General features: G+C 39.0%; 1 protein-coding gene across 6 annotated transcripts in view; it reads right to left on the bottom strand.

Annotated features, from left to right (window-relative positions):
- EML5 (EMAP like 5) overlaps positions 1 to 12,813 on the bottom strand; it is a 205,441-nt gene that overhangs the window by 161,086 nt on the left and 31,542 nt on the right. The window lies entirely within an intron of this gene.

The raw sequence follows: 12,813 nt of genomic DNA, 5'->3' as shown, positions 1-12,813 counted from the left end.
ATTTAGTAGCACTGCTACTATAACACTAATTCTTAAATTATAAGTTCCATTTTAAGAAACAGGTCACCCATAATTCACAGAAAATAATCTATGAGTCTCTAGAAACAAGACAAAGACCTAGCAGTTGGTAATAGCTTATGTACATCAGCAGAAGGTGGGGAAAATATAAATTCTATTTGATAATTTTTTTCTGTATGTCAATTTAGAATATCAGATTTGCCCTTGAGATGAAAAAGAAAATCACTCCTGGCATCAGGGTGGAGAATCAACTAAAAGGGGAAAATTAGGAGGATATTAAAACAGAATCAAGGCTGGATGTAATGGCTCATGCCTATAATACCAGTGCTTTGAGAGGTCCAGGCTGGAGGATCACTTGAGGCCAGGAGTTCAAGACCACCCTGGGAAACACAGCAAGCCATTGTCTCTACAAAAAAAAAATTTTTTTTAAATGAGCCAGGCATAGCAGCACACACCTCTATTCCCAGCTACTTGGGAGGCTGAGGTGAGAAGATCGCTTGAACCCAGAAGTTCAAGGCTGCAATGAGCTATGACTGCACCACTGCATTCCAGCCTGGGCTTCTGGGCCAGATTCTGTCTCTAAAGTAAATAAAGAAGACAAAATTAACAGACTGGATGCAGGGGACGAGGGGAAGAGAGGGGGCTAAGATGACTCTTGGGTTTCTGGCTTGGGTATTTGAATGGTTCGGGGTGATATTCAACAAGTCAGGGAATACTAAAGGGGTAATCAATGGGAGAGAAGATAAGTGGGAATACCAGGTTGGTTCAACATATGAAATCAACAAATACGGCATATTAACAGAATAAAGGTCAAAAAAACTCCCATATATGTTTATCTCAATAGACACAGAAAAATTATTTGACAAAACCCAATCCCTTCATAAAAACACATAACTAGAAACTGAAGGAAACTTCCTCAAACTGACAAAGGACATCTACATAAACCCAAAGCTAATAACATATTTAATGATGAAAGCTTGAAAGCTATCCCACTAAGTAAAGGGAGAAAACAACGATGTCAGTTCTTGCCACTCATTTAACTTGGTATTAGATATTCTAGCCAAGAAAAATAGGCCAGGAAAAGGAACAAAAAGTAAAAGTAAAGATCTCTACTGGCAAATGACATGATCATATATACAGAAAATCCTAAGGAATCCACAAAGAAACAACGAAAAAAGAAGAGCTAATATGAATTCAGTAAGGTTGCAGGATATATCATCAACATAAAAAATCTATTGTATTTCTATACACTAGCAAAGAACAATAAAAAAAATTAAAGAAAATAATCCCACTTACAGTAGCATCAAGAGGAATAAAACATTTAGGAATAAATTAAACAAAGTACAAGCTTTGTACACTGAAAACTACAAAAACCCACTGAAGGACATTTTAAAAGATCTAAATAAATGGAAAGATATCTCATTTCTGGGCTTAGAGGAATGTAATATTTGTAAGACGCCAATACTTCTCAAATTGATCTATAGAGTCAACACAATCCTTGTCAAAATACTAGTTGTCTTTCTTGAAGAAACTGACAAGCTGATTCTAAAATTCAGAAAGACTCAGAATAACCAAAACTATCCTGAAAAACAAGAACAAAGTTGGAATAATCACACTTTCCAATTTTGAAACTTACAAACTTACTACAAAACTACAGTAATCAAGACAGTGTGGTACTGGCATGAGGATATGCAGATCAATGAAACAGACTTGAGAGTCCAGAAGTAAACCCATACATTTGTGGTCAATTGATTTCAACAAGGGTGGTGCCAAGACAACTCAATGGGGGAGAAAATGGTCATTTCAACAAAGAGTTCTGGGACACCTGAATATATATCCATATACAAAAAAAAATTTGGACCCATACCTCAAACCATATACAAATGTCAACTCAAAATGGATCAGAGGCTAAAATAATTGTTAAAACTCTTGGAAGAAAATATAGGCATAAATCTTACTGATCGTGAATGAAGTAGTGGTTTCTCAGATATAACACAAAGCATTAGTGACAAAAGAAAAAGCAGATAAAATGGACTGAATCAAAATTAAAAACTTTTATGCTTCAAAGGACAACTATCAAGAACATAGTAACACAACCGAGAGAATGGGAGAAAACCTTTGCAGAGCACATATCTGATAAGGGACTTGTATTAAGAATATATAAAGAATTCCTACAAATCAACAATAAAACTACAAATAATCAAATTTTTCAAATAGATAAAGGATTTTAACAGACATTCCCCCAAGGAACATATACAAAAGGCACATAAAAAGATGCTCAACATCAATAGTAAGTAGGGAAAAACAAATCAAAATGACAATAATACACCATTTCCTTTTTCTTTCTCTTTCTTTCCCTCTTTCCTTCCTTCCTTTTCTTGCTTTCTTCCTTTCTTTCTCTTTCTCCCCTTTCTTTCTATTTATTCATTTGAGACAGGGTCTCACTTTGTCACCCAGGCTGGAGTACAGTGACACGATCACCATTCACTGCAGCCTCGACCTCCCAGACTCAAGACTCATCCTCCTGCTTTGGTCTCTCAACTGGCTGAGACTACAGGTGGGTGCAACCACACCTGGGTAATTTTTTTTTTTTTTGGTAGAGATGGGGTCTCCCTATGTTGCCCAGACTGGTCTCAAACTATTGGACTTCAGAGATCCTCCCACTTCAGGCTCTCAAAATGTTGGGATTACAGATATGAGCCACTGCTCCCAGTCCACTTCTATAAATACACACATATATACACACATATACGCATATATATGTGTATATATATATACATTTTGAGACAGAGTTTCACTCTCATTGCCCAGGCTGAAGTGCAACGACACAATCTTGGCTTACTGCAACTTCTGCCTCCCAGGTTCAAGCAATTCTTCTGCCTCAGCCTCTCAAGTAGCTGGGATTACAGGCATGCTCCACCACACCCAGCTAACTTTTTTGTATTTTCAGTAAAGACAAGGTTTCACAATGTTGACCAGGATGGTCTCGAACTCCTGACCTCAAGTGATCCACCTGCCTTGGCCTCCCAAAATGCTGGAATTACAGGTATGAGCCACTGCACCTGGCCCACTTCTACTTTTTAAAAGACAGAAAATATGAAGTATTGGCAAGGATGTGGAAAAAGTGTAACCCTTAAAACATTGATTATGGGATTGTAAAATGATGCAGCCTATTTGGAAAACCACTTGGTAGCTATTCAAAAGGTCAAACAAAGTTACCATATGATCCAGCAATTCTACTCCTAGATGTATTCCCAAAAGGAATGAAACCGTATGTCCACACAAAACTTGTACACAAATGTTCACAGCAGCATTATTCACAAATGGCCAAAAAGTAGAAACAATCCAAATGTCTGACTGAATCATGAATAAATAAAATGTGGTATCCATACAATAAAAATGACAACAGGAATAAAGCACTGATACATGCTACAACATGGATGAACCTTGAAAACATTATGCTTAGTGAAGGAAAACAGATATATAAGGGCCACATGTCACATTAATCCATTGTGAAATGTCCAGAATATGCAAATCCTTAAAGAAAGTAGATTAGTGATTGCCAGGTGCTGGAAGGAGAGGAGAATGGATAAGGACTGCTAATGAGCTTGGGAATTTTTTAGGGGTGATAAATATTCTGAAATTAGATAGAAGTGATGGTTGCAGAACTTTGTGACTATACTAAAAATCACTAATTGTGCACTTAAAGTGTAAATTTTATATTTTGTGAATCATCTCAGTTTTTAAAAAGTGAAAAAAATACTGACATTACCGTCTGTATACATATTTTAAGTATAAGCATTTATGCAAAGAAAATCTTTGAGGTTAGACAGACATGGGTTCAAAATTCTGTCTCTGCTCTTCACAGGCTTCTCAGCAAATTCTTTATCTTCATCTTGTTTTCTCACCTTCAAAAAGGGCATATACTTACTATAAGTAAAGTGAGGGAAATTTCCCCAAGCTTGAAAACTGGGGAGGAAGGCTGAGTGTGGTGGCTCGTGCCTGTAAACTCAGTGCTTTAGGAAGCTGACGCAGGAGGATCGCTTGAGACTAGGAGTTTGAGATCAGCCTGGGCAATGCAGCAAGACCCCACATCTACAAAAAAATAAAACAACTAGCCAGGTGTGATGGTACATGCCTGTAGTCCCAGTTACTCAGAAGGCTGAGGCATGAAGATCATCTGAGCCCAGAAGTTCAAGGCTGCAGTGAGCTGTGATCATGCCACTGTATTCCAGTCTGAGTGACAGGGCAAGTCATCATCTCTTTAAAAAAAAAAAAAAAAAAAAAAGGTCTGGGGAGAAAAACTACGCAGGTCCTCACAGTTTAACTACAAAATCTACATGCCATAGAACAGAGGTAGTCAAAGTCAAGTTAGAGAAAAAGGATAGGGTGGGCCCATGTTTAGATTTATAAGAAGCTGTCAGTTTTCCACAGTAGTTGTACCATGTTACACTCCCACCAGCAATGTAAGAAAGTTCCAGTTGCTCTACATTTCCACTAATATTTGGTGTTGCCAATGTTTTTTTTTTTTTTTTTTTTTTTTTGAGACGGAGTCTCGCTCTGTCCCCCAGGCTGGAGTGCTGTGGCCGGATCTCAGCTCACTGCAAGCTCCGCCTCCCGGGTTTTAGGCCATTCTCCTGCCTCAGCCTCCCGAGTAGCTGGGACTACAGGCGCCCGCCACCTCGCCCGGCTAATTTTTTGTATTTTTAGTAGAGACGGGGTTTCACCGTGTTAGCCAGGATGGTCTCGATGTCCTGATCTCGTGATCCGCCCGTCTCGGCCTCCCAAAGTGCTGGGATTACAGGCTTGAGCCACCGCGCCCGGCCGCCAATGTTTTTAATTTGAATTTCTGATGACCATTGACATCGACAATTGGTCTTATAATGATCTGTTCAAGCCATTAGGTTGTCTTTAAATTTTTGAGTTTTCAAAGTACTTCATATATTCTCAATACAAGTCCCTTTGTCCAACATGGGACTTGCAAATATTTTCTCCCAGACTGTAGCTTTTCTTTGCATTCTCTGTTTCTCTCACAGAGCAAACATTTTTTAATTTTTATGAAGTCTAGTTCATTGATTTTTGTTTTATGGACCACGCTTTTGCTTAACCAAATGTAATAAAGATTTCCTCTGATATTTTCTAAAACTTTTATGGTTTGTCTTACATTTAAAGTTACAATCTATTTTTGTATAAAATGCAATGTACGTTATAGGCTTTTTGTTTGGGTTTTTTTTTTTTTTTTTCTGTCTTTATGTAAGATTCCTAACTTTTCAGCACCATGTATTGAAAAGACTATCTTTTCTCCTTTGAATTCCCCAGGCACTTTTGTCAAAACTCAATTGACCATATCCATATTACTTTTCCACAAATTGTACCCTATATTTTACACCATTAACCTATGTATCTATCCTTTCACCAATACCACACTGCCTTCATGAGTATAGCTTTATTAGTTTAAATAATAAGGCTTAAAATTGAATACTGTGGATCCTCTACCTTTGTTCTTTTTCCAAATTGCTTTGGCTATTCTAATTACTTCAACTTTCCTACAAAGTTTAGAATCAGCTGTATATCCTATATATCTTGTTGGGATTATGATTAGAATTGGATTAAATCTGTAAAGAACTTTGAAGAGAAGTGACATCTTAACTATATTGAGTCTTCCAATCCATAAACATAGTATGCCCTCCCTCCATTTTTCAGGTATTCTTTGTTTTCTGTCTCATTTTATAGTTTTTAGTATATAACACAGACCTTGCATAGATTTTGTAAAACTTATACAGATATTTTTGAGCTTTTGTAGACAGTATTGCTGTAAAATTTCAGTTTCCAATTGTTCATTGCTAGTCAGTAGAAACATAACTGATTTATGTATATTGACCTGGTATCTTGCGAACTTCATAAATTCACTGAGTTTTAGGAGTAGTATTTTTTGTGTGAGTTTTTTAAAAATAAATTATTTGGAATTTTATATGTAGGCAATTACGTTGTCTAAGAATAGAGACAATTTATTTCTTCCTTTTCTTTCTATAAGCCTTTTCTTTTTACTTCTTGTCTGATTGCACTGGCTTGAACTTCTAGCAGGATGTTTATTATTATTATTATACTTTAATTTCTGAGATACATGCACAGAACATGCAGGTTTGTTGAATAGGTATACATGTGCCTTGGTGGTTTGCTGCACTCATCAACCTGTCATCTACATTAGGTATATCTCCTAATGCTATCCTTCCCCTTACCCCCACCCCCCAACAGGCCCAAGTGTATGATATCCTTCTCCCTGTGCCTATATGTTCTCATTGTTCAACTGCCACTTATGAGTGAGAACATGCAGTGTTTGCTTTTCTGTTCCTATGTTAGTTTGCTGAGAAGGATGATTTCCAGCTTCATTAACGTCCCTGCAGAGGACATGAACTCATCCTTTTTTATGGATGCATAGTATTCCATGGTTCATATGTGCCACATTTTCTTTAATCCGTCTACCACTGATGGGCATTTGGGTTGGTTCTAAGTCTTTGCTATTGTGAACAATGCTGTAATAAACATACGTGTGCATGTGTCTTTATAGTAGACTGATTTATAATCCTTTGGGTATATACCCAGTAATGGGATCGTTGGGTCAAATGGTATTTCCGGTCCTAGATCCTTGAGGAATCACCACACTAGCTTCCATAATGGTTGAATGAACTTACACTCCTATCAGTGTAAAAGTGTCCCTATGTCTCCACATCCTCCTCCAGCATCCAGTGTTTCCTTTTTTTTTTTTTCTGAGTGACTGTATTTATCTCCTTCTCTATTATTATTATTTATTATTATTATTATTATACTTTAAGTTCTAGGGTACATGTGCATAACGTGCAGGTTTGTTACATATGTATACTTGTGCCATGTTGGTGTGCTGCACCCATCAACTCATCAGCACCCATCAACTCGTCATTTACATCAGGTATAACTCCAAATGCAATCCCTCCCCCCTCCCCCACCATGATAGGCCCCGGTGTGTGATGTTCCCCTTCCCGAATCCAAGTGATCTCATTATTCAGTTCCCACCTATGACTGAGAACATGCGGTGTTTGGTTTTCTGTTCTTGTGATAGTTTGCTACGAATGATGGTTTCCAGCTGCATCCATGTCCCTACAAAGGACAAAAACTCATCCTTTTTTATGGCTGCATAGTATTCCATGGTGTATATCTGCCACATGTTCTTAATCCAGTCTGTCACTGATAGACATTTGGGTTGATTCCAAGTCTTTGCTATTGTGAACGGTGCCACAATAAACATACGTGTGCATGTGTCTTTATAGCAGCATGACTTAGGATCCTTTGGGTATATACCCAGTAATGAGATGGCTGGGTCATATGGTACATCTAGTTCTAGATCCTTAAGGAATCGCCATACTGTTTTCCATAATGGTTGAACTAGTTTACAATCCCACCAACAGTGTAAAAGTGTTTCTATTTCTCCACATCCTCTCCAGCACCTATTGTTCCCTGACTTTTTAATGATTGCCATTGTAACTGGTGTGAGATGGTATCTCATTGTGGTTTTGATTTGCATTTCTCTGATGGCCAGTGATGATGAGCATTTTTTTCATGTGTCTGTTGGCTGTATGAATGTCTTCTTTTGAGAAATGTCTGTTCATATCCTTTCCCCACTTTTTGATGGGGTTGTTTGTTTTTTTCTTGTAAATTTGTTTGAGTTCTTTGTAGGTTCTGGATATCAGCCCTTTGTCAGATGAGTAGATTGCAAAAATTTTCTCCCATTCTGTAGGTTGCCTGTTCACTCCGATGGTAGTTTCTTTTGCTGTGCAGAAGCTCTTTAGTTTAATTAGACCCCATTTGTCAATTTTGGCTTTTGCTGCCGTTGCTTTCGGTGTTTTAGACATGAAGTCCTTGCCCATGCCTATGTCCTGAATGGTACTACCTAGGTTTTCTTCTAGGGTTTTTACGGTATTAGGTCTAACATTTAAGTCTCTAATCCATCTTGAATTAATTTTCGTATAAGGAGTAAGGCAAGGATCCAGTTTCAGCTTTCTACTTATGGCTAGCCAATTTTCCCAGCACCATTTATTAAATAAATGGTTATTATTAAATATTAAATAGGGAATCCTTTCCCCATTTCTTGTTTCTCTCAGGTTTGTCAAAGATCAGATGGCTGTAGATGTGTGGTATTATTTCTGAGGACTCTGTTCTGTTCCATTGATCTATATCTCTGTTTTGGTACCAGTACCATGCTGTTTTGGTTACTGTAGCCTTGTAGTATAGTTTGAAGTCAGGTAGCGTGATGCATCCAGCTTTGTTCTTTTGACTTAGGATTGTCTTGGCAATGCGGGCTCTTTCTTGGTTCCATATGAACTTTAAAGCAGTTTTTTCCAATTCTGTGAAGAAAGTCATTGGTAGCTTGATGGGGATGGCATTGAATCTATAAATCACCTTGGGCACTATGGCCATTTTCACGATATTGATTCTTCCTATCCATGAGCATGGTATGTTCTTCCATTTGTTTGTGTCCTCTTTGATTTCACTGAGCAGTGGTTTGTAGTTCTCCTTGAAGAGGTCCTTGACATCCCTTGTAAGTTGGATTTCTAGGTATTTTATTCTCTTTGAAGCAATTGTGAATGGAAGTTCATTCATGATTTGGCTCTTTCTTTGTCTGTTACTGGTGTATAAGAATGCTTGTGATTTTTGCACATTAATTTTGTATCCTGAGACTTTGCTGAAGTTGCTTATCAGCTTAAGGAGATTTTGGGCTGAGACAATGGGGTTTTCTAAATATACAATCATGTCATCTGCAAACAGGGACAATTTGACTTCTTCTTTTCCTAACTGAATACCCTTGATTTCTTTCTCTTGCCTGATTGCCCTAGCCAGAACTTCCAACACTATGTTGAATAGGAGTGGTGAGAGAGGGCATCCCTGTCTTGTGCCAGTTTTCAAAGGGAATTTTTCCAGTTTTTGCCCATTCAGTATGATATTGGCTGTGGGTTTGTCATAAATAGCTCTTATTATTTTGAGGTACGTTCCATCAATACCGAATTTATTGAGCGTTTTTAGCATAAAGGGCTGTTGAATTTTGTCAAAAGCCTTTTCTGCATCTATTGAGATAATCATATGGTTCTTGTCTTTGGTTCTGTTTATATGCTGGATTACGTTTATTGATTTGCGAATGTTGAACCAGCCTTGCATCCCAGGGGTGAAGCCCACTTGATCATGGTGGATAAGCTTTTTGATGTGCTGCTGAATCCGGTTTGCCAGTATTTTATTGAGGATTTTTGCATCGATGTTCATCAGGGATATTGGTCTAAAATTCTCTTTTTTTGTTGTCTCTGTCAGGCTTTGGTATCAGGATGATGTTGGCCTCATAAAATGAGTTAGAGAGGATTCCCTCTTTTTCTATTGATTGAAATAGTTTCAGAAGGAATGGTACCAGCTCCTCCTTGTACCTCTGGTAGAATTCAGGCCGGGCGCGGTGGCTCAAGCCAGTAATCCCAGCACTTTGGGAGGCCGAGACGGGCGGATCACGAGGTCAGGAGATCGAGACCATCCTGGCGAACACTGTGAAACCCCGTCTCTACTAAAAATACAAAAAGTAGCCGGGCGAGGTGGCGGGCGCCTGTAGTCCCAGCTACTCGGGAGGCTGAGGCAGGAGAATGGCGTAAACCCGGGAGGCAGAGCTTGCAGTGAGCTGAGATCCGGCCACTGCACTGCAGTCCGGGCCACAGAGCGAGACACTGCCTCAAAAAAAAAAAAAAAGAATTCAGCTGTGAATCCATCTGGTCCTCGACTTTTTTTGGTTGGTAGGCTATTAATTATTGCCTCAATTTCAGAGCCTGCTATTGGTCTATTCAGGGATTCAACTTCTTCCTGGTTTAGTCTTGGAAGAGTGTAAGTGTCCAGGAAATTATCCATTTCTTCTAGATTTTCTAGTTGATTTGCGTAGAGATGTTTATAGTATTCTCTGATGGTAGTTTGTATTTCTGTGGGGTCGGTGGTGATATCCCCTTTATCATTTTTTATTGTGTCTATTTGATTCTTCTCTTTTCTTCTTTATTAGTCTTGCTAGCGGTCTGTCAATTTTGTTGATCTTTTCAAAAAACCAACTCCTGGATTCATTGATTTTTTGGAGGGTTTTTTGTATCTCTATCTCCTTCAGTTCTGCTCTGATCTTAGTTTATTTCTTAGCTTTTGAATGTGTTTGCTCTTGCTTCTCTAGTTCTTTTAATTGTGATGTTAGAGTGTCAATTTTAGATCTTTCCAGCTTTCTCTTGTGGGCATTTAGTGTTATAAATTTCCCTCTACACACTGCTTTAAATGTGTCCCAGAGATTCTGGTATGTTGTATCTTTGTTCTCATTGGTTTCAAAGAACATCTTTATTTCTGCCTTCATTTCGTTATGTACCCAGTAGTCATTTAGGAGCAGGTTGTTCAGTTTCCATGTAGTTGAGCGGTTTTGATTGAGTTTCTTAGTCCTGAGTTCTAGTTTGATTGCACTGTGGTCTGAGAGACAGTTTGTTATCATTTCTGTTCTTGTACATTTGCTGAGGAGCGCTTTACTTCCAATTATGTGGTCAATTTTGGAATAAGTGTGATGTGGTGCTGAGAAGAATGTATATTCTGTTGATTTGGGGTAGAGAGTTCTACAGATGTCTATTAGGTCTGCTTGCTGCAGAGATGAGTTCAATTCCTGGATATCCGTGTTAACTTTCTGTCTTGTTGATCTGTCTAATGTTGACAGTGGGGTGTTGAAGTCTCCCATTATTATTGTATGGGAGTCTAAGTCTCTTTGTAAGTCTCTAAGGACTTGCTTTATGAATCTGGGTGCTCCTGTATTGGGTGCATATATATTTAGGAGAGTTAGCTCTTCCTGTTGAATTGATCCCTTTACCATTATGTAATGGCCTTCTTTGTCTCTTTTGATCTTTGATGGTTTAAAGTCTATTTTATCAGAGACTGGGATTGCAACCCCTGGTTTTTTTTGTTCTCCATTTGCTTGGTAGATCTTTCTCCATCCCTTTATTTTGAGCCTATGTATGTCTCTGCATGTGAGATGGGTCTCCTGAATACAGCAGACTGATGGGTCTTGATTCTTTATCCAGTTTGCCAGTCTGTGTCTTTTAATTGGAGCATTTAGTCCATTGACATTTAAGGTTAATATTTTTATGTGTGAACTTGATCCTGTCATTATGATATTAACTGGTTATTTTGCTCGTTAGTTGATGTAGTTTCTTCCTGGCCTCGATGGTCTTTACATTTTGGCATGTTTTTGCAATGGCTGGTACCTGTTGTTCCTTTCCATGTTTAGTGCTTCCTTCAGGGTCTCTTGTAAGGCAGGCCTGGTGGTGACAAAATCTCTAAGCATTTGCTTATCTGTAAAGGATTTTATTTCTCCTTCACTGATGAAACTTAGTTTGGCTGGATATGAAATTCTGGGTTTAAAATTCTTTTCTTTAAGAATGTTGAATATTGGCCCCCACTCTCTTCTGGCTTGTAGAGTTTCTGCCGAGAGATCTGCTGTTAGTCTGATGGGCTTCCCTTTGTGGGTAACCCGACCTTTCTCTCTGGCTGCCCTTAAGATTTTTTCCTTCATTTCAACTTTGGTGAATCTGGCAATTATGTGTCTTGGAGATGCTCTTCTGGAGGAGTATCTTTGTGGCGTTCTCTGTATTTCCTGAATTTGAATGTTGGCCTGCCCTACTAGGTTGGGGAAGTTCTCCTGGATGATATCCTGAAGAGTGTTTTCCAACTTGGTTCCATTTTCCCCCTCACTTTCAGGCACCCCAATCAGACGTAGATTTGGTCTTTTTACATAATCCCATACTTCTTGCAGGCTTTGTTCATTTCTTTTTCTTCTTTTTTCTTTTGGTTTCTCTTCTCGCTTCATTTCATTCATTTGATCCTCAATCGCTGATACTCTTTCTTCCAGTTGATCGAGTCGGTTACTGAAGCTTGTGCATTTGTCACGTATTTCTCGTGTCATGGTTTTCATCTCTGTCGTTTCGTTTATGACCTTCTCTGCATTAATTATTCTAGCTATCAATTCTTTCACTCTTTTTTCAAGATTTTTAGTTTCTTTGTGCTGGGTACGTAATTCCTCCTTTAGCTCTGAGAAGTTTGATGGACTGAAGCCTTCTTCCCTCATCTCGTCAAAGTTATTCTCCGTCCAGCTTTGATCCGTTGCTGGCGATGAGCTGCATTCCTTTGCAGGGGGAGATGCGCTCTTATTTTTTGAATTTCCAGCTTTTCTGCCCTGCTTCTTCCCCATCTTTGTGGTTTTATCTGCCTCTGGTCTTTGATGATGGTGACATACTGATGGGGTTTTGGTATAGATGTCCTTCCTGTTTGATAGTTTTCCTTCTGACAGTCAGGACCCTCAGCTGTAGGTCTGTTGGAGATTGCTTGAGGTCCAGTCCAGACCCTGTTTGCCTGGGTATCAGCAGCAGAGGCTGCAGAAGATAGAATATTGCTGAACAGCGAGTGTACCTGTCTGATTCTTGCTTTGGAAGCTTCCTCTCAGGGGTGTACTCCACCGTGTGAGGTGTGGGGTGTCAGTCTGCCCCTAGTGGGGGATGTCTCCCAGTTAGGCTACTCAGGGGTCAGGGACCCACTTGAGCAGGCAGTCTGTCCCTTCTCAGATCTCAACCTCCATTTTGGGAGATCCACTACTCTCTTCAAAGCTGTCAGACAGAGTTGTTTGTGTCTGCAGAGGTTTCTGCTGCTTTTGTTGTTGTTGTTATTGTTGTTGTTTAGCTGTGCCCTGTCCTCAGAGGTGGAGTCTACAGAGACAGGCAGGTTTCC

This window comes from Trachypithecus francoisi, unplaced genomic scaffold, assembly GCF_009764315.1.
Source record: "Trachypithecus francoisi isolate TF-2019V2 unplaced genomic scaffold, Tfra_2.0 Lachesis_group3, whole genome shotgun sequence".
NCBI classification, from domain to species: domain Eukaryota; kingdom Metazoa; phylum Chordata; class Mammalia; order Primates; family Cercopithecidae; genus Trachypithecus; species Trachypithecus francoisi.
Note: the sequence above shows the minus strand (reverse complement) of the source record. Positions and strands in the feature narration are given on the sequence as shown.